Raw genomic sequence first — 17,927 nt, 5'->3', positions numbered from 1 at the left:
TTTCAAAATGAGGGTACTTGAAAAAGTTTGTGGAATGTGGGATTAAATTAGTTTATTGAGGCACAAAAGCAACTGAAATCATGCAGTTTTTCATGATGTTACATAAGGTTAATAATTTCAAATCCATTATTGTGTTTGGAAAACACACTTCAACACATATTTGAGTACAGCAAAGTCTTTGTACAAGGCCAGCAAGAAGATCTTGCAGTGTGTGTGTGTGTGTGTGTGTGAGAGAGAGAGAGAGAGAGAGAGAGAGAGGGAGGGAGAGAGAGAGAGAGAGAGAGAGTCCCTTTTGGCTGGACAGATCCTTCAGCACTTTCTCCATCATTGTTTACCATTCCCTCAGACTCTGGGACTTTTTTCTTGCTGTTATACTGATTTGATTTCCCCTAATGTTAGATGAGAAAATTTTAAACATTTCAAACATGACTTCATTAAATGGAAACAAAAATATGAAATAAAATAATTCTGTAATGGCTGATTTTATGAATCTGATGATTATCTTTCAAGAATTGGCCTCTATTGTCTGGTACAACTCATTAGCTCCAAGGCTGAACATTCTTTTATTTATTCATTTATTTATTTATAAGAAAGAAAGAAAGAGAGGGAGAGAGGGAGAGAGAGAAAGATATATATATATATATATATTTTTTTTTTTTTTTCCATCTGCTGATTAACTCCTCAAATCCCTGTAATAGCCAGGAGTCTCCCATGGATATTTCTCTCTCTCTCTCTCTCTCTCTTTCTCACTTTCTCTCTCCCTCTCCCTCCACCTTTTAAAAGATTTATTTACTCGAAAGGCAGAGTGACAAAGACAGGGAGATCGAGGCAGAGAGAGAGAGAGAGAAATCTTCCATTTGCTGGTTCACACCCAAAGTGGCCACAACAGCCAGGGCCAAGTCAAGCTGAAGCCAGCAGCTAGGAGCTTCATCTGGGTCTCTCACATGGCTACGGGGGCCCAAGTTCTAGGGCCATCCTCTGCTGCTTTCTCAGGTGCATTAGCAGGGAGTTGGATCTGATGTGGAGCAGCCGAGGGTTGAACCAGTGCCCATATGGGAGCCAGCACTGCAGGCAGCAGCTTAACTCACTGTGGCACAGTGCCAGCCCCCTCCAATGGTCTCTCACGTGGCTAGCAGGGACCCAGCCACTTGAGCCATTACTGCGGCATCACATCGGGAAGCTGGAATTGGAAGCTGAACAAAGGACTGAGATCCAGGTGTGATATGATATGTGGGCATCTCAAGTGGAGTCTGAACTTCTGTGCCAAATGTCCACGTCTGTGCACCCCTTCTTTCCCTGGTACTGCTAGAATTAGTCTTTCAGTACGTAGTCTGCATTCCAATCACACACTCTAAGGTGAGAGTGGCAGGTCCTGTTGTAGGTGACAGCTACGTTGCCTGTGGAGGGCAAGGCAGGATGCGAGCCAAGTGGACTAGTTAGCACCTGCTGAGCATCGGCTCCATCTCCAGCAGGAGCCCAGGGAGCTCCAGAGGCTGTTGCTCCGTTGGAGTCCTGGCCCTGGGCTGCTACAAATTGGGAGTCCTGACTATACTGCTTCTCAACTCTGCGGATCAGCAGGCTCACACGCTGGGGGACAGGGTCCAGACTATTGGTGATTCCAATGTGGGCTGGGGGTCCCCTCTACCATAAGGGGCACCTGCTTCCCTGTGGGATCTTGCTGTCTCTGGCTCCTTCCATCCTCTTCCTGCAACCACAGTTGCCGAGAAAATACTGAAGCGAGTTATGCTCCTCGTTCACATTAGGTTTTGGCTAGCCACATGAATTGCTCTTAGCTTTTGTGTTGGTTGCAGTTACGTCTCCTTCCTCACAGTATGCCTTTTGAACTTTTCCTGATAATATTGTACAACTGCTCACACGTGGACTTTAGACATCACGTAGGATTGTGCCTTACACGAGAGGACGGTTGCCAGGGCTGGTGAGGAAATGTGCTTCCTGGAAACTGGCATGACTCCTGGCAGGCGAAGGAGAGATTTGCTGCGGGAGAGATTGGGAATCAGACCTGTGGCAGGAGAGAGCTCCAGGAGACTCGATAGAGCACTGTTTTGTTTTTTTTTTTTTTTTTCTGCAATCTGTGGTTGCTCAGGCCAGTCCAGGGAGGTGAACTCACACGGTCATTGCCAGTGACTACAGGTACCTTGCCCCTGAAGTTGAGGATTGATAGCACTTGAGTCCTGAAGCTTACACTCTCACTCACCTCATTCAATATCCATTTCCCTGCAGGTGGGTTATTGTGCTCATAATTATAGGTTGAGGTGGTGTGGGAGTCCAGTTTCTTTTCCTGTTTGCTAATGTAATCTTCTCTGCTTACAGTTCTTCTGTTAGCAGGTGCTAACTTCATTTTCTTTGGGAATACCTGATCACGGCAGGAGCTGGTACCCTGCCCGAGGTCCCCTACGGTGTGCTACCTGGCCAGGGCATGGTGCTCCTCCCCCAGCTACCACAGAGCACCTGCCAGAGCTCGGTTCACACACTTGTGTAACTTTGCTTCATGATGCCCAGGTGTTAAACTCTTAATTCCTTCCTTCATGCACTGGTTGGGCACCGGCCCGTACCTTTTTTGTCTCAAGGCAGGACAGCTTCCACAGGCCCCACCCCCATTTTTTCAGAAATCCTATTTGGGCTTCTATTTTCTCTTCCCCATCCTGCTTACCTCCCTCCTTGATTAACCACAATGTCCGTCAATTCCTGTCTCAGGCCCTGTTTCTAGGGGATGTACCAGAGACACTGATGTAACTCTCTCTTGCAAGAGAAAATGGGTATTTCAGAGGAAATTCTACTGCAGACCCTCTCTGGAGCCGAGCACCTCTTCAGATGCCTCTAAGAGTGGAAATGATTCCTTAGTCACTAACTTAAAACATAAGTGAAAATGTGTTGCCCCCTTATAGGGTTTAATGTGGAAAATAATTTTGATGCTAACAAAATCTTACCAATAATCTGTTAATCATCAGATTTCACAATGGCTAGATCTTGTAGACACCTTAGATTAAAAAGAGAATTTTGTGGGCTGGTGCTGTGGCTTAATAGGCTAATCCTCCGCCTTGCGGCGCCGGCACACCGGGTTCTAGTCCCGGTTCGGGCACCGGACTCTATCCCGGTTGCCCCTCTTCCAGGCCAGCTCTCTGCTATGGCCCGGGAAGGCAGTGGAGGATGGTCCAGGTCCTTGGGCCCTGCACCCGCATGGGAGACCAGGAGAAGCACCTGGCTCCTGGCTTCGGATCAGCAAGATGTGCCAGCCGCAGTGGCCATTGGAGGGTGAACCAATGGCAAAAAGGAAGACCTTTCTCTCTGTCTCTCTCTCTCTCACTATCCACTCTGCCTGTAAAAAAAAAAAGAGAGAGAGAAAGAGAATTTTGTGTGAGATAAAGCGAGAGGTTGATAGAGCACATGGTGTCTAAGATTCCCTCAATGCCATACCCTTGTTACCTATCTACTTACAATCAAGTGAAGACTTTGGAAAGATCAAAGGCCATCAGTTCCCTATTCGAGGTAGACCCTGAGGAACAGGGTAGCCCTTCTACATCTAGCTTCTTTGTGTGCAACATGGGACTGATAATTGTAGCTATCTCGCAAGTGTGTTGTGAAGAGTAGATGAGTTAATACATGAAAAGTGTTTAGAAAAATGTCCAGCACATGGTCAAGGCTATGAAACTCTTGGCATAACTCTACTATTTGTTATTTTCCTGTGGAAAGTGTGCTGTAGATTTCAACTTTCAATATTGGGTTCTATGGCTTGAGCATCCACCAAAATTTCATGTATTGGAACTTAATCCTCATTGCAAGATATGAAAATGATGAAAACCCAACCTTACCATGGAGCTGAGAGGTGGGGCCTTTGGGAGGTGATTGGGCCAGGAGGGTGGAGCACCAGGATTGAGTCCTAATAGTTTTATAAGAATAGGGAAAAAGACTAGAAAAGAAACGCCCATGTGTGTTCCCAGTTTCTTACCATGTGGTGATGGGTGTCCTGCTGACAAGAGGCCAGCACCAGAAGCAGCCCCTCAACTTTGCATCTCCAGAACTGTGAGTTCAGATAAACCCATTTTCTTTATAAAGTTAGCCTGCCTCAAGTGCTTTGTAATAGTGCTGAAAGCTGACGGTTCTACCAGGGCCTTTGGTGCCAGGCTTCCTTGGCATTGACACTGGAGTCCACCATGGGAGAGCAGGAGTCCCACTGGGTGAAGGCTAAGTACACACTGCTTGGCATGTGTAATTGGTTCAGCAGCTTCTGTGGTAGAGATAGCACCCCTCTCTCGTTAGCATTGAGGCTAAGGCAGTCTCTAGGTAGAGGGATGCCTACATGGGTACGAGGAGACATCAGTTTCATTCAATATTCAGAACTGGGGATGGTAGGGGCATCCTACCTGTGTGCAGTAGACTTCTAGACAGTCTCCTCCCAGATTTTCCAGCTTTCTGTGATGATAACAAACTGGTCAGCCGGGGCCTCACCAGTGTGTGTTGTTCTCACCCACTCTAAGAAAGGTTGTTGAAGCTTGATGGGAGCCTGACTGCTCTTGCCAACAGCACCATCATTCTGGATCAGAGCCACAGTTTCCTGTATCCAAGTGTTCCTGAAAGAAGGCCAAATGATGAACATAGGAACTTAGTGATTTCCGCAATTTAGAAAGATGCTGTAAAAAGAATTAATTTGTCGATCAGTACCTCACTTGCTTACTGCTTACTGTGTTGAGTTGAAATGAACTTTTCAGGTTACCTTTTCATCACTAGAAAGGTTAAACAGAAATGTGATATTTTTACTTTTGCTTTCCTAGAATATACTTTGAATAAACTGAATGTGCTTTTGTATTTCTAGAAAACAGCAATATCAATAATTATTATGTGTGACATCATGGATTAATTAAAGAAAATCTCCATTTGAGGAAAACCCCAGATTTTCCCAAATGCTTTTTCCATTAAACTTGGTACTAATAAATAGCCATGCTCTCCCTCCTTTTTTTTTTTTTTTTGATAGAGTCAGTAATAGGAAAAGGGAGAAAACGAAAGTAAGAATATCAATGGAAAAAACCATGGGGAATTCTTTCAAAGGCAAAGACAGACTCAATGTAATTTTAAGTGACAATTTCTACAAGAAAGCTGAACTGTTTTTTTTTTTTAAAGATTTATTTATTTTGCTTGAAAGTCAGAAGTCTGAGTTACACAGAGAGAGAAGGAGAGGCAGATTGAGAGAGAGAGAGAGAGAGAGAGAGAGAGAGAGAGAGAGGTCTTCCATCCGCTGATTCACTCCCCAATTGGCCACAATGGCCAGAGCTGTGCCGATCTGAAGCCAGGAGCCAGGAGATTCCTTGGGTCTCCCACATAGGTGCAGGGGTCCAAGGACTTGGGCCATCTTCTACTGCTTTCCCAGGCCATAGCAGAGAGCTGGATTGGAAGTGGAGCAGCCGGGACTCGAGCTGGCATCCATATGGGATGCTGGTGCTTCAGGTGACAGCTCTACCCACTATGCCACAGTCTGGCCCCAAAAGCTGAACTGTTTTAAAGCAGAATAATAGCCATTCCTACGTTTGGAGGTGATATTCGTTCATCTCAAAGATATCACCAACTAATTGTGTACTGACTTTGGAGGTTTCTGTGGGCCTCTGCAGCATGTAGACTCCAGGGAAACAGGCTCTGACTTTTTGGATAGTTGGTTGACTTGGCCGTGTTTTTCTGAGAGACAGCATGGTCTGGATGCATGTGGAACTATGTGGGGAATCAGATTGGCTCAAATCCTCTCTCTGACATAAGAATTGGATGGTTTTGGATAAGAGTTATGTAAATCTACCAAGCGTCAGTTATTTTCATGTGACTTTGAGAGTCAGAAAATACAGAAGGCACTAAATAAATGTGAAGTGTCTCAACAGCTTGTGTTGGGGCACATCTTGAGGGCCAGGGTCAGGATGTGTGAGACCACCTTGCTCAGGGAACCTTAGAGAGGAAGATGCCACCCCCTTCTCGGTTCCCTTCCTCCTGCAGGTTTTCTGTGGTCCTGGCTTCCTTGCCCTAAGCCCCCTGTGGGGATCCCTAGTGCTTTCCCCTGGCTCCTGACCCAGCCCCTGGTCAGATTTCACTCTGCACTACGACCAAGTTCTTCTTCTGCCCTCTGGAATCAGAATTTTATCTTCCTGCTTGGATGCTGGGTTTTCCCCTGCCAATTGCTGTCCCAATGCTACAGTGTGATTTGGGCTGCTTTGGGAGGCTCACCACAGAGGGGGATGCTGGCCCTGACCTTTCCTGGACTCTGAATGAGACCTGTGGACCTGCATCCCCCGAAGCTTCCTGGAGAAGCTCATGGTTGCCCTCTACCTGTAGACTCCACCTTTGCTGTCACAAAGGCTGTGAGCATCTCAGGAAATCCCATGTTCCCTTGGTGGCCTTGACCCTGTTCTGCTGGGTTGGTTCAGGCCATACAAGGGCTTCTGCCAGACTTCCATGCTTCACATGCCAGGCTTGCCTGAACTCCCTCTGTTGGCCGTGGCCTCACACCATGGCTTATACTCACAGTAACTACCCTCTCTAGGCCTGGTGGTGCTGGGTTGTGCTTGCTCCCAGCGGCATCCCTGTGGTCTGACCTCCAGTGCAGCGGAGATGTGGCCTTCCCAGGATGGCACCTGTGGTCTTCAGGTGGCCTCTCACTAAAGCATGGTGTGGCTCAGGCAAGCGGTGGTGGGAGCTGTGCACTGCTCTACAGCTCCCGTGGGGGTTTGTAAAGATTGCAAGACCCGTGGCCCAAGCTTCCCTCTGGACCAGAGTGTTTGTTTTTTCCCCAGCTGCCAGAAGTTCTGCTGGCCCATGGCCCTCGGTCATGCAGTCCTCCGTAGGCTCAAGGTCATACCTCCGTCCCGGGGTATCTTGCATCTAGGGACTGGTCAACGCCTTGCCCCTTTGCTGTGCTGGAAGCAGCCTTGAAAGGCTGTCCCAGCCTTGGGCAATTCCACACGGGGCTTTTGCTGGTACTGAGTTGGAGCCTGCCATCTCTGGCTGCCCAGTCTTGCTTCTCTCCCTCCCTTTCTAACAGAAGTGATCCCAGGAGCACTCCCTGCAAAACATCCCATGCACTTAGCTCCAGTTCAGAGTTTGCCCCTTGCGGAGGCACACATCCTGTGACGCAGGGAGGGCTGGGTTGGGCGTGAAGATTGTGACTCAGGATTTCAGGAGGCAGATGAGGGCCTACTTACTGTACCAGTGTGCTTATTAACAGAGCTCCTTCCCAACCTCAAATGCCCCAGTTTGAGTGATAAAGGGTGGGGTCACCACAGCACCAGGTCGTTCTGTCTCTCACGTGTTTGTCATGAGACACCCATAGCTACAGAACTCAGGAGGAACGTTCTTTCCTGCTTTCTGGGTTTGAGTTGAGTCCCAAGGAGGTAAAAGTTCTGTTTTCAAAATGAATGCCTCTTGCGCTTGTTTCTTTCTCCACATTAACAAGTGCCATCCCAGAGGGCAGCTGGACCAGTGGGATCCTAGATAATTTGGCTTGCCACTTTACAAAGGGAGTTCTGGGGCCAGCGCTGTGGCATGGCAGGTAAAAACTGGTTCGAGTCTCAGCCGCTCCATTTCCAATCTAGCTCTCTGCTATGCTCTGGGAAAGCAGTAGAAGATGGCCCAAGTCCTTGGGTCTCCCATGCGGGAGACCCAGAGGTCTTTCTTGAGGAAAGAAAGCCCAGGGACCGCTCTGGGACACTTTACAAGGCCAGTCAGTCTGATGAGCTAGGTGAGGTTCTGGCTGGAAGACTCACTCCACTGTTGGTCAGGATTCCTCTCCATGATCCCACTCACTTCCACGCTTCAAATGTCATCATTAGAAGACTGTTGGTGGCTTCCCCAGATTCCCTGGGCCAGGCTGCTGGACCCTCTCTCTCCCTAACTGCTATGAATATTGGCTGCTAAGGGCTCACAGCAGCCCTGTGTACTAGAGAAATGTTTACCTCTGAAGGAGGCTCCTATTGGAAGGAGCCACTTGCCTACTCTCTGCTCCCACTCCAACCCAGTGGATCAGCCCAAGGCTAGACTTTATCACAGGACACATCGTTTCTTGGCCCTTTTCCCTTTTCTATCCTGCACACACCCTCCCACAGGTTTCTCCCTAAAGGGCACGCCTTCAGTAAGTCAAAATTTGTTTACATGTTGATGAATTTTTACTTATATTAGGTACTTCAAAAAGGTCATGGAAAATGCCTATTATGATGTGTATAATATGCACAAGGTCTCTGCCCATGTGGCCCCAGCAATAGGAACTCAATGATTCTCAAGGTAGCACAATCCATCACATTAGCAGGCCTTTATCTTTATGCATAGAATAAGCTTCTCTTTCACTGCCCTCTTCCCAGGACCTCTTTGATGAACCGTTGTACATTTACCCATGTCACCACCAGCCACTCTGAGACACAGAACATTCCCACCACCTCCAAAATTCCCTCTAGCCCCATCCCAATCACTGCCTCACCAGCATCCCACATCCAAAGCAAGCACCATCCTGACTCTCAACACCGTAGTTTAGCTTTGCCCCTTATATGAGTTATCTCTATTGCTGTACACAATATCACTGAATAGTGTGCCACAATTTGTTGCTCCATTTTTCTTTTGAAAGGCATACGGATGGATGCCACTTTTTTGGTGATTATGAATAAAGCTCCTATGATATTTTTGTAAGCATTTTGTGGACATGTGCACTCTGACTTGTTTTCTTGGATATTTGACTAAGATTTGAATTGCCACATCATTGATGTGCTTAACATGAATAGAAAGTGCTGGTTTCTCAATGCATATCAAAGACACTGACTTAATGACATCAAAAGAGCTGTCGGTCTGAAGGAGCTTGAAGGCTCCGAATTCTGAGATTCTGGGTCCCTGCAAGTGTGGAAGGAGCAGAGCTGCTCACTTGTCTCACCTGGCTCAGCCAGAGGTCTGCCCACGTGTCTCTGAGCTTCACTCTGGGGGTACATCCACGTGGTCGCTGCACAGACAAGGCTCTGTGTCATTGTCCTGTCCAGCCGGGCTTCTCCAGACTTCGCTCAGCTTGGCCCTGGACAGGGGCTGCTGCCTCCAATCTCCTTGGAGGCTCTGAGAGCTCATAGTGTTGTTGATTTCCTGGTGGATGTTGCCTGGCAGGTTGGGCATTGGTGGTGACACAGATTTCAAACAGACATCAACACAGATCAGATGGGCAATGCTGCCTCAGCTGGGCAGAGGGAGAAAACGCCACCAAACCTATCACGTCCGCTTTGGCTTCCCACCCAGAGTTGTTTCTCCAGCTCAGCCTCAGCAGTGCCCATGGCCCCCTCGCCCTCTGAGCTGTCTCCGGGGCTTCAGGCCGCCTTCAGGGAAGAGCTGCCACCCTCCCAGTGCGGAGGGAGGGGACAGAGTTTGTGAACGTGATTTCTTTTAAGGGAAGTTGAGATATTTTTCCATGAGCTCTGAGCAGTTGTCCCTTAGTGTCCTGGGAGGTTGGTTCCAAATCTGCAGGTGCCCAAGTCCCTCCTATAAAATGGCCTAGAGCTTGTATAGAACCTGTGTGCACCCTCCAATAGAGTTGAAATCATCTCCAGGTTACTCATAATGTCCAATGCAATGGAAATAGCTGCTACGCCGTGTCATTTAAAGTCTGCCCGTGTTGGGTACAGAGTGATTTTCCTCCAATTATTTTCTATCTGTGATTTGTCGATTCAGGGGATGCAGAACCCACAGACACTCAGGAGCAGATGTACAGTAGCTGAACCATCTGAAGCGGCTGCTTTGCGATTAAGGAAGGTCAGGTACTGTCCGACCTCTCTGTGAGTTATTGCCTCTTGGGTCCAGGATGGTGTCTCTCCGGTGCTCGATGAGGTGCAGAGGTTTGGACTATGATCCACGACTCCGCTGGGTCAGCTGGCATCTCTTCCCTGAGTCTCTGCCCACAGGGAGACTGAGGGTCAGAGGAAGAACAGGATCTTACTCCATCTGTTGCCTTCCTGGCCCTGGGGGACGCCCCTCCACACGCAGAGTGGTCAGTGTCCTTTTGCAGCAGTGGACAAATCCAGTGTGCTGTTCTCTCATACTTGGGAGCCAGCATCCTCACAGCCCAGAACCCAGCCCTGTGCTCCCTTCCCAGGGTCCAGAGTTTCTCCAGGCCCCTCCTCCCAGCTCCTAAGTTGTAGACTCCAGTCTCTCTGAAGTTGCTGTCTCTGCAATACTTGAAGCAGCTTACTTTCTTCCTCTGTCTCTATTTCTCTCTCTCTTGGGTTCCAACGTCCAGTGATTCAATCTAACAAGTGAATATTTGAATTCAACAGTGCATCATGAGCACAATGATCACTGTTGCCAAGGGAGGATGGTGTTGTCTATTTTAGGGAGAAGCAGCCACTGGGTACAGTGAGGGCAATGCTTGCCAGGGATAAATAAGCTTGGCTGTCTAGCATGGTGCAGGACAAACCCCTATGGAGGAGAGAGGGACTAGAGGAAAGAAGACTGAGCAGGGAACATCTTAGACCGGTTCACGTCTCAGAAAGTTGCAGGGAGACCCTTGGGGGATTCTGCAGCCAGTCACGGCCACAGCTCTGTGGGGAAGGCCTGGGCCAGCTGCAGGGCTGGAAGAACGTGACCGGGTGACCTCAGGATCTTGGTGCCATGGGTTAGAGACAAAGCCAGAAGGCTTTTGACAAAATTCCACAGTTAACAACAACTCAGTTTTTAAAATAATGTGGTTTTCCTTTCCAGGTGAGGGCAGAAAAATGTATGCAATTGCCGGTTCCTATGTGAACAGCTTGAGAGAACTCAGAAAGTCATTTCTAAGCGAAAAGTAGGGACAGGCAATAAACAAGGGTATCTGCCAGCAGTGGACGGCATGTTCCTCTCTGCGGTGCTCTGTTTGGAAGGTTGGAGGAGGCCTGTGGTTTTCCTGCTGTAGTCTTTGGGAAATGCCTCATTCTGTGCCATTGTTGTTAAGAACAAACTGTCCTGAAGGAGCTAGCGAAGCATCCGGAGGAACATTTGCAGAGATCCCTCTGAAGAGGTCACCCGCAGAGCAATTAATCTTGTCCAGCCAGTTCCGTTCAGCTTGGGACCTGTGCAACACATGATCTGTTTTCGCCTTAGCCATCTGGAACAACCTTGTGCATTTTTTTTGTCTGTACATTCTGACTTATATCTGTATCCAGAAATATCTTTCTGGATATTCATCAGTAGCCTGCTTTTCAGCACACCCTGTCTCTGAATATGATTGTAATCAACTATGCTCTAAAAAACCAGTCATTTCCAACTTGTGAGAAATTCGGCCCCAGGTACCTGAAGCCTGCCTTTTGGGCAAAATCCATGTTCACTCATTATGTTGTGATAAATGAAGACTTACTGGCCGGTGCTGTGGCTCCATAGGCTAATCCTCCACCTGTGGCACTGGCACCCTGGGTTCTAGTCCCAGTCGGGGCGCCGGATTCTGTCCCGGTTGCCCCTCTTCCAGTCCAGCTCTCTGCTGTGGCCAGGGAGTGCAGTGGAGGATGGCCCAAGTGCTTGGGCCCTGCACCCCATGGGAGACCAGGAGAAGCACCTGGCTCCTGGCTTCGGATCAGCGCGGTGCGCCAGCCGTGGCAGTCATTGGAGGGTGAACCAACTGCAAAAAGGAAGACCTTTCTCTCTGTCTCTCTCTCTCACTGACCACTCTGCCTGTCAAAAAAAAAAAAAAAAAAAAAGAAAAAAAAGACTTACTGTCAAGGAAACCTGCAGTCTAAGATGTGACCACTTTGGAACACTTCCTAGGACTCCTTAAAAGTCACTGGGCTTGTGTCTCCTGGGCCTGGGTCACGCATATTCTGCCCTGAATAAGCCTCATGTAGCTCTCTCATAGAGCCTGATCATTCTCATCGACAGAGAAGTGATTCCTGATTCCGTGAAGACTCCCATCCCTGGGAGATGGGGTAGAGCCATTCTGGATACTCACTCCTTGAAGTGAAGCCTTAGAGAGAGCTAATGATACAAGCAGGCAGATAGGACTAAATTGATTAGATTTCTGAGCTGGAAACCACACCGTCACTGTGCCCACTGTGTGATCTCATGCCCCTACCTGACCTCACCTGTATGCCCCCCTGCCAATCACATGACATAACCACTCCCCTTTAGAAGTGAATAAAAGGCCTGGAGCACAGTGGGCCCTTCCCTTGTTGTCCCCTGCCTTCTGGCCCCCGGGTCTCTGCTTTCCTGCCTGTGCTATGCTCGGGAGAGCAAGGGGACCTCTGGGAGAACTTCTTCCAATGGCTCCATCGCAATGTCTGTGATATTCTTGGGCTTGATCCTGTGTTCTTTCCCTTTAAATTCAGGGCTAATTCATTCTCTTGATTTCTCTGTTTCTTCTGCTTTTCTCACCAGTCAGAAACAAATGGTGCTTTCCAGTAGAGGCTAAACATACCTAGAGGTGCTTTGTTTTTTTAGATTTATTAATTTTTAAGGTAGGGTTATAGAGAAAGGGAAGGACATATCTTTCATCTGCTTGTTGACTCCCTAAATGACTGCAATGGCTGGGGCTGGGCCAGTCTAGAGCCAGGAGCCAGGAGCTTCTTCCAGGTCTCCCACATGGGTGTAGGGGCCCAAGCACTTAGGCCATCTTCGGCTGCTTTCCCAGGCCATTAGCAGGGAGCTGGATTGGAAGTGGAGCAGCTGGGACTTGAACTGGTGCCCATATGGGATGCCGGCACTGCTTTACACCACAGTGCCAGCCCCTGATGTTTGTTTTTGTCTTATCACTAGCAAGCTAGAGAGGACAGACAAGATCACAAACCTGGCCTTTTGATGTGTCTTGTCCTGGCCCTCTAACTGGTTGTTAGCTGCTGTCCTGTTTTTCATTTTTCTTTTTCTTTTTTCCCCCAAAAGTGTGCTTAAAAGATAGCTGCTTGGGTCCTCCTGTCTTGAAGCTCCCTCCTGATCACTGTGGCCAGAGGTTTCTGACTTAAATTAAATCCTGCTTTTCTCTCTGCCTTGTCCATGTGGAAATAATTCTTTCATGTGAGACAAAGCACCAAGGTCGTACTCACCCTGTGCAGAGCAGCCAACTCAGGCACCTGTTTTTTTTTTTTTTTTTTTTTTTTTTTTTTTTTTTGCTGGAGGGGGATTTAAATTCTCAATTTGATCAACTACATAAATTTTAACTTTGATCCTTCAACCAGACTGATCATTTTTATTAACACAGGTAATATTTGCTCATTTTTATGGAGTACCATATGCTATTTACTATTTCAACACTTGTATACAGTGTGTACTGATCCAAGCATGTAATTAGTATCTCCATTCCCCCCATCATGCCTTAATGTTTGGAGAGTTGGAGTTCCCCACGTGTTCCTGTGAACCTTCCCATGGAACACTGGGGCTGACCCCTTCTAGCTGACTGTGTTTTGGTATCCATTGTCTAATCCCCCTCTAGCCCCTCTTCCTGCTCCCTTTCCCAGCTGCTAGTAATCCCCACTCTGCATCAGATTGGCTTTATTTTTTAGCTCCCACTTAAAAGACAGAAAACACTGTATTTGTCCTTCTGTGTCTGACTTATTTCATGTAACCTAATGTTCCCCCAGTCCCATTGCAAAAGACATAATTTCATTTTTTAATATTCCACTGTGTATATATACACCACATTTTCTTAACACATTCATCTGTCAAGGACATCTTGTCTGATTCTGTATCTCAGCTTTTGTGAATATTGCAATAAACATGGGAGGGGCTGCTACTGTGGCACAGTGGGTTGGTCCTCTGCCTACAGTGCTGGCATCCCATATGGGTGCTGGTTTGAGTCTCGGCTGCTCCACTTCTGATCCAGCTCTCTGTTATGGCCTGGGAAAGCAGTAGAAGATGGCCCAAGCGTGTGGGTCCCTGCATCCATGTGGGAGACCTGGAGGAAGCTCCTGGCTTCTGGCTTCAGATTGTTGCAGCTATGGGCATTGTGGCCATTTGGGGAGTGAACCAGAGGATGGAGGACTTTTCTCTCTTTCTCTCCCTCTCACTGTCTGTAACTCTACCTCTCAAATAAATAAAATCTTTTTTTAAAAATAGATTTATTTGGGAAGGTGCCATGGCTCACTTAGTTAATCCTCTGCCTGTGGCGCCGGCATCCCATGTGGGCTCTGGGTTCTAGTCCCAGTTGCTCCTCTTCCAGTCCAACTCTCTGCTGTGGCCTGGGAGGGCAGTGGAGGATGGCCCAAGTGCTTGGGCCCCTGCATCCACATGGGAGACCAGGAGGAAGCACCTGGTTCCTGGCTTCAGATCGGTGCAGTGCCGGCCGTGGCGGCCATTTGGGGAGTGAATCAACAAGGGAAGACCTTTCTCTCTGTCTCTCACACTGTCTATAACTCTACCTGTCAAATAAATTAAAAAAAATTTATTTATTTATTTGAAAGTCAGAGTTACACAGAGAGTGAAGGAGAGGCAGAGAGTGAATGAAAGGTCTTCCATCCGCTGGTTTACTCCCCAAATGGCTGCATCAGCCAGAGCTGTGCCAATCAGAAACCAGCATCCAGGAGCTTCCTCTGGGTCTTCCACGTGGCTGCAGGGGCCTAAGGGCTTGGGCCATCTTCTACTGTTTTCCCAGGCCATAGCAGAGAGCTGGATCTGAAGTGGAGCAGCTGGGACTCGAACTGGTGCCCATATGAGATGCCGGCACTGCAGGAGGTGGCTTTACCCGCTACACCACAGTGCTGGCCCCTAAATGCATCTCTTAAAGACACACCAAATTCTGCTTCAATTGTATTTTTTTCACTTCTTGGCCATGCAGGAAAAAAATCAACCAAGCTTACTGTTAAATAGTTTTCTCTGAATTTTCTTTCCTGTGCAGTTCTCATAGTCTGGGAGTCCTGGGGGTGGGTGCCGAGTGGTCACTCACAGCTCCTGACCAAAGTGGCCGTGTAGAGTGACCCATTCAAGATGCTGCTCATGTGTAGATCTTGCTTGCCTGTCAGCATCTCCATCATGGAACACAATGTCAGTTCAGTGTGTCTGTGTTGTCCCTGGCTGGCCGCACGTGGGGAGAGTGCATCCACAGTATTTGGTTCATGGTTCTCAGCACACATTGGCATTTAACCCCTTACAGTTCATGATGTAACTGCAGATCTCCCAGTCCATTGCCCAAAGGGCTGAGTGTCACAGTGGGATCAGGCCAGACACCCCTTCTGCCAGCGACTTTCACACTTGCCCGCGTTTCTTGCTCGTTTGGCTCAAGTATCCATTTGTGCTATGTGTGCTGGAGACACAACTTCACCTTCAAGGACCTTGGATGTTAGTGGGGCGGGAGGCAGCCCAGAGGCTGACAGGCAACAGCTGAGCCAGCGAGTGTTAGGTGGGCATTTGCAAGGGGGCCCACAGGACCCTGGAGGGTGATGGTCAAACCCAGGTCAGAACTGAAGCGTAAGTAGGCAGCAGCTGGGTGAGAGTGGGAGTGCAGAAGAATGGAAGATTCCAGAGAGCAAATAGCAAGAGGGAAAGCTGGAGGTGAGAGAGGTCACCTCACTAAGTGACCCCACAGTGCCTTTCTCCCAGAGATTCTGGGGGAAGAGGGGCTGAGGGTGAGAGGCTCAGACACCAGCATGTGCTGGTCCAAGCCGTGCACCGGACAGTTGCTTTTCCTTTACCGATTCTCTCCAACCTCTATGAAACTGCCAGGTGGACGGTATTCTCGCCTCCCTGATGAGGACATTGGCCCTGATATGCTACTTGGCTTGTCTAAATTCACACAGCTTCTAAGAGTAGAGCCTGAGCCCAAGGATCAACTCCTTTCCCTGACTCCCTGCGGATGCCATTATCCTTAGGGGTCAGAGCTGCTTTCCATAACACAATGCCATGAAACATGCAAAGCGCAGCAAACTGCCATGACAACAAAGCCCACAGAACATTCTTCCTGACTTTGTATAAGGCAGCAAATGCCAGGGAAGTGAGAGCATCCTCGGAACAGGCTCGCTGCTGTGGTTACTTCACCAATTGATGGGGAGTCTGACAGGTTTCTTTTCTGCTTATTCCATAGTCAAGAGCTACTAGAAGGAGACAAGAAATATGAGGAGTATGTCTAAAATATGAAGGTGCTTCAAAAACGTCATGGAAAATGGAATTAAAAAACAAGGGACCGGTGCTGTGGCACAGTGGGTTAATGCCGTGGCCTGAGGCGCTGGCATCCCATATGGCCGCTGGTTCTAGTCCTGGCTGCTCCTCTTCTGATTCAGCTCTCTGCTGTGGCCTGGGAAAGCAGTAGAAGGTGGCCCAAGCCCTTGGACCCCTGCACCTGCATGGGAGACCCGGAAGAAGCTCCTGGCTCCTGGCTTCGGATCAGCGCAGTTGCGGCCATCTGGGGAGTGAACCATCAGATGGAAGACCTCTCACTCTCTGCCTCTTCTCTCTCTGTGTAACTCTGACTTTCAAATAAATAAATAAAAATCTTTAAAAAAAAGCTTATTTTGGTGTTAAAACACTTCATTTCTTTTTCTTTTTTTAAACTTTATTTATTTGAAAGACAGAGTGGGGGAGAGAGAGAGAGAGAGAGAGGAAGTGAGCCTCTATCTGCTGTTTTGCAACATCCAGGTCTGGGCTAAACTAGATTTGGACCATCGTCCACTGTTTTCCCAGGCTCATTAGCAGGGAGCTGGACTGAAAGCGGAGCAGCTGGGACTTGAACTGGTGCTTTGATCTGAGATGCCGGTGTCACAGGCACCAGCTTAATTTGCTGTGCCACAACCTGGCCCCTATGCGAAATTTTTTTTTTAAGAAAAATCCATGCATATGTGAGGTCTTTAAAAATTTCATGGAAAATACATATCATGAAAAGAATATTCCTGGATTTCAAAAGAATTTGTGCTAAAATAAACATCTTTTCATTGCATTCCCATGGACTTTTTGAAGTAGCTCAGAGGGACTGGGAGGAAAAAAGGGGTGGATTTCTCTAGGAGGGCTGGGGAAGCAGGTTTAGGGAGAGGCACGTCCAGACACTAATCTCATCCATGCGCAGGGGTGAGGATGCTGCCTGTGTCTGAGACTGCCTGTGTGTGCCTTCTGTGTATGCACGTGGTCCAGGGTGTTGCTTTGGTGAATTCTGCTTAGGGCTATTCAAGCCACTCTCCCTCCGCCATTGGGAATGAGCAAGAGAGTGGTGGTGGTGTGCACCTGCGCAGTGTAAGGTGCACTGTGTAAGGTGCGCACTGTGCCAGGTAAGGGGGCCCCCTGAGGTTTAGCGGTGGGACGTGCTCTTTCGCTTCCCACACTGTGCCTCTGTGTCTTCCTGAACACTCACACACACCTGCTTTAAGCTACGCAGCAATGAAGAGGTCATTGAGCCGAGCCTGGAAGAGGCAGAGTTCACCTCCCAAGGTGAACAAAGTCCCCTCCGCATAGTCTGAACAGTCCACTCCAGGGCAGTGATTTGACCTTTGTCTCCGGGCCAGCGGGTGGGGAGTGACTGTATTTCAGTTGGCAGAGATCCTCTCAGGGGAGACTTTGGGAATGGACGCGTAGGAGAACATGCAAGCTCGTGAGTGGGCTGCAGAGGGGAAGCCTTGGTGGTAATTTACCTTGCAGTGCTGAATTTTTTTTTTTTTTAATTTCAGAGAGAGAGATTGATTTCCCAAATGCCCACAACATCTGGAGCTGGCCAGGCTGAAGCCAGGAGCTGGAAACTCAATCCAAGTCTCCCAATTACTTGAGTCACCACCTGCTGCCTCTGAGGCACTTTAATTTCTGTTTTATCACAGCCTGAGCCAGCACAGTGGGAGATGTCCCGAGCGTGCCCATCCTTGACTGATCTGATTTGCCACAGTGGACTTGGCGTCTGTCCTCCTCCACGTCTGGATTAAAAGGGTCTGGAACAACATACACAAGAGCTTAAATGTGTTTTCCTTTGTTCTTCTCCCTTCTCCTCTCTCCCCTCTCCTCATTTCCTGTGCGTGTTGTTTTGTTTGTTTAATAAATTAACCTTCAGAAGT

The 17,927-nt window shown here is 48.4% G+C and overlaps 1 long non-coding RNA gene across 2 annotated transcripts in view; it reads left to right on the top strand.

Annotated features, from left to right (window-relative positions):
- The window catches only part of LOC133772919 (uncharacterized), a 120,631-nt gene extending 104,269 nt beyond the window's left edge, over positions 1 to 16,362 (top strand). For both annotated transcript variants that reach the window (XR_009867838.1, XR_009867837.1), the window contains 2 exons: positions 9,685 to 9,770; positions 15,983 to 16,362. This is a non-coding gene — a long non-coding RNA (uncharacterized LOC133772919). The remainder of the gene's footprint in view (positions 1 to 9,684; positions 9,771 to 15,982) is intronic.
- Positions 16,363 to 17,927: the final 1,565 nt, after the last annotated feature.

The sequence above is a fragment of the Lepus europaeus genome, chromosome 13, assembly GCF_033115175.1.
Source record: "Lepus europaeus isolate LE1 chromosome 13, mLepTim1.pri, whole genome shotgun sequence".
NCBI lineage: Eukaryota > Metazoa > Chordata > Mammalia > Lagomorpha > Leporidae > Lepus > Lepus europaeus.
The sequence above is the reverse complement of the archived record's forward strand: the minus strand, read 5'-3'. Positions and strand labels throughout refer to the sequence as shown.